Source organism: Littorina saxatilis, linkage group LG17 (assembly GCF_037325665.1).
Source record: "Littorina saxatilis isolate snail1 linkage group LG17, US_GU_Lsax_2.0, whole genome shotgun sequence".
Taxonomy (NCBI): Eukaryota; Metazoa; Mollusca; class Gastropoda; order Littorinimorpha; family Littorinidae; genus Littorina; species Littorina saxatilis.
The window spans coordinates 29,379,117-29,382,959 of record NC_090261.1 but is presented as its reverse complement, the minus strand read 5'-3'; the positions used below and the strand labels follow the sequence as shown (position 1 = coordinate 29,382,959).

General features: G+C 38.6%; 1 long non-coding RNA gene across 2 annotated transcripts; it reads left to right on the top strand.

Annotated features, from left to right (window-relative positions):
• The first annotated feature begins 203 nt into the window (after nt 1–203).
• On the top strand, nt 204–3,581 carry LOC138952462 (uncharacterized). Of its 2 annotated transcripts, XR_011451379.1 has the most exons (4): nt 204–371; nt 703–777; nt 1,075–1,155; nt 1,589–3,581. It is a non-coding gene; the product is annotated as an uncharacterized lncRNA (long non-coding RNA). The 2 variants fall into 2 exon arrangements; XR_011451378.1 differs by having other exon boundaries at nt 204–777; nt 1,589–3,580.
• Nucleotides 3,582–3,843: the final 262 nt, after the last annotated feature.

Here is a 3,843-nt window from a genome sequence, read left to right as displayed (position 1 = left end):
GAAGAACAAGAAGAACAAGAAGAACAAGAAAAAGAACAAGAAGAAGAACAAGAACAACAACAACAACAACAACAAAAACAACAACAACAACAACAACAACAACAACAACAACAACAACAACAACAACCACAACAACCACCCACTAAATCTGTACTTCGTCGTCACACATCTTCAACGGCCAACGGCTCCGTCTCGCCCATAGATATCCCTTGACAGGATCGCCAACTCTGCGCGCGCGCCAACGCTGGCTCTGTTTCGAACTCCCGTCTGCGGCTGCGAGAGGTTTTGACAGTAACTTTACTTCCGGTGCAGTCTTTCAACACATGGAGAAGAAGGAGAATTTCGAAGGGGAGGTGGAGTTTGTGGCTGAGGTATGTGAAAAGCAAACAAAGCAACACAAAAAGATCATTGCTGATGATTGAAATGAGTCATGTGAATCAACAATAAAGATTGATTGTGGACGGCACGTCATTATTTTTGTTTTTAACACTTGAAACGCGAGAGCATCTGACACACTGGTAAATCCGAAGCTGTGCACTCAAGCTGATCAGCAGATCGTTTTTCTGCAGAATTCTCGCTCACATCGGCCACTATTTTAGCTCAGCGAACCGACAAATTTGCAGCAGAACAATTTCTGAATGTTAGAAATTCGGCTGTAGATTTATAGATACCCTTTCTATTCCATGGTTGTTGTTTTTTCAGGGGGAAAGTACCGACATCTCAATCGCTGAAAAGATGACAGCATCACCACAAAAGAAACTGCAAGAATTGCCAAAAGTAAGTAAAAATATTGACAGATCTATGTAAAAGACTATGAAAATTTAGAACTGGAACAACAGATATTCAATAAATAACCGATAAGTGATATATATGAACCATTGATTGATTTGAATGTACATCATGCATGGAAGTTAAAAATGGTGCAGGAACTGAAGTCAGATCAATACATCAAAAAGATTAGTGCAATATATTTGTTTTCTTTCCCCTCCAGCATAATTCTGTTTTGATATATGCTTGATGTCTTCTGTTGTTTTAAAATTCATTGTCACTTCTAAATTGCATGCTTTATTGCAGAACGCTTGTGCATCTATCAAGAATGACAACTGCCTTTCACCGGAGCTCAGAGGGCTCGTCGACCAATTCAGTAATTGAAAAGTAAGTTTTTGAGTAAGGCGGTATAAAAAAAATCAGCTTGCAAAGTCCCAGTACCTGAAAGATCATTTTCATTCATAGTTTTCGAGCAAAAATACTGCTTTGTTGCACAGAGAGGCTACTGTTTACAAATATTTTAGGTACATGCCTGCCACTACAATATTTCATGTTTTTTAGGATCATTAATAGCACATGTCATAGTTGTAAGACATGATAAGGATTCATGAAAGTGGTTTGTCAACACGTTCTATAACGACAAATGGAATACAAAATTTAATATGTTCACATCCATTCATGTAAAGTGTAGTTTTGGGTTGTTGTCGTGTGTTGTTGGTTTTGATTGTGTGCATGCATCTACATCTTCAGTTTCACTCTTGGGTTGATTTCTGCTATATTTGTGTGTTTTAATTATAATATTTTATTTTCTGTGTTTTAGGTGCAGATCTGGAAGAGAAACTTCTGCTTCTTCATGACTGCCTAGTTCCCTGAGGCAAGGTTGGGAATGCTGCCAAGGAGAAGGCGTGGGCCAGGTACTACTCTGCTTTTTCAACCCAGCATTCAGGCATTACTGAGTTGACAGTATCCCCTGCAGTTTCAGCCTGGATTGCCTTGAACATGTTTATACTGTTGGTGTCTTAAAGGCCTATGAAGAAAAACTAGGGAACCAGTAAGTGCATTAGAAATCAAAGAGGATGAAGAGTACAATGCAAAGTATGTTGGAGTATGTGTTGCCAAAAAGCTAAAACAGAGAGTTTGGTGTCTCCAAAAGAGTGCGTACAGAGATGAGAAATTGCAGTGTTTGGAAGCCCTGACTTGCGCACCTGAATTCTACAGTGAAGAGAGTGAAACCACCCCTGACATGACAAGCATGCTGAACAAGGGCAAACTGACCTTTGTCAAGCCCAATGTATTGCAGATGTGTCTGTCCATGCAACACAAAGCAGAAATCTTAAACAGAATGAGGCAAAGCGTTGATGATATCAAATAACCAAAGGGAAGTAATTGCTCTTTATTCATACGACATGACTGTGTAATAGAGTAAGCGAGAGTTGTACAAAACCTTTTCTCCTGGCACCTGAGAGAATAACAAGCATTGAAATATACAAGCGACTTTCATCCTCTCGTGCCAGGAGAAAAGGTTCCGTACAACTCTCGCTTAATCTATTACACATGTCGTATGCATAAGGCCTAAAAAAAAATAGGTGTGGTTACGGTAACCCGACCTACCCTATTTTTTGGGGCCGACCCTATAACTTTTTATTACATTTGTCAACAAAAAAAACCCAAAAAAAACAAGAAAACGAGTGCAGAAAACGCAATGAAAGCGAAAGCGCCCGAGTCGCACACTTATTTCCCTGTCAAGTAGGTTTAATTTGTACACATTAGAAAAAAAAAGTGATTGCCTACCTTCCTACCCTATTTTTTTGGGCTATGTTACCGTAACCACACCTATTATTTTTTTTGGCCTAAAGAGCGATTACTTCCCTTTGGTGATTTGATGTCCATGGAACATATTTTCTGTGAAACCTGTGCATCAACACACAGGCAAAAGCAGATGACTTTATTGAACCATGCAGGAACAGTGATGCTGTTCTGGTGTGTTTTTATGACACTTTGTATTCATTTGATCTTTCACAAGCTGTTCAAGAAGACACTTTGCAAAATGTTCTGGTTTTTTTTAAATAAGACTCCACCACAAACTGAAGACAATGATGGACAAAATGAAATGTACATGGAAAGAAAAGACTGAGGAAAAAGCTGAAAACATACAATGTTGGACAAAATGAAATGCACATGGAAAGAAAGGAGTTTGAGGAAAAAGCTGAAAACATACAATGTTGAGAACAATCAGGAAGGATCTCTGTAGTGTGTTGTGTATGATCTTTCTTCATGCAGTACAAACTATCCTATCTGATCAAGTGCATGTACATTGAATTTGAACTTCTTGATTGTTGTCTTAGGTGTCGATTTTTGGTGTTAAAATCTGCTGTCGTTAAAATGTACTTCTCTTCCTATTTCAGTATTTGGTTCAGTATTGTATCACATGGCTTGTTCAGTGCCTGTTCTGTATTTTCATGAGTCCATGTAAATTTAAGTCTGCAACATGAAAATTTGAAACATATTCATTTTGCTATGGTTCAAACCTAATTCCTTTGTGTACTTGTTCAAGATATAATTTTGACAGCGAGATATTTTGCAAACAGTTTTCATTTCAAAATCAATTGTCAGCCACTTGATAAATGTCTTGCATCGATGCGTCTGATTGTTTTTATGTTGACCACTATGTACACTGGAATTTGCTTTGCTTTCCTAATAGAACATGTTCAGTCGCATACCAGCAACACTTTGTTATAACCTTGAATGGTTGAAAACGACGTTAAACACCAAATAAAGAAAGAAAGAAAGCAACACTTTGTTAACGTTTGAATGGAATTGGAAGTTGTATGAACTCAAAAAGAGCATATGTATCTTTGGTCACAGTGACACACACACACACCATACAGTGACAATTAATGCAGGGCCGGACTAGGGCTACCAGGGGGGGGGGGGGGGGTTATGGGGGTTGCGCAACCCCCCTCCCCCCCCTAAATATGTACCTCATTTATTTAAAAAAAATGTATTATTGTTTATTTTATGCCGTTTCATGCAAGGAGCGACCATTTTCCTATCTCAGAATATGACCTACCCTTC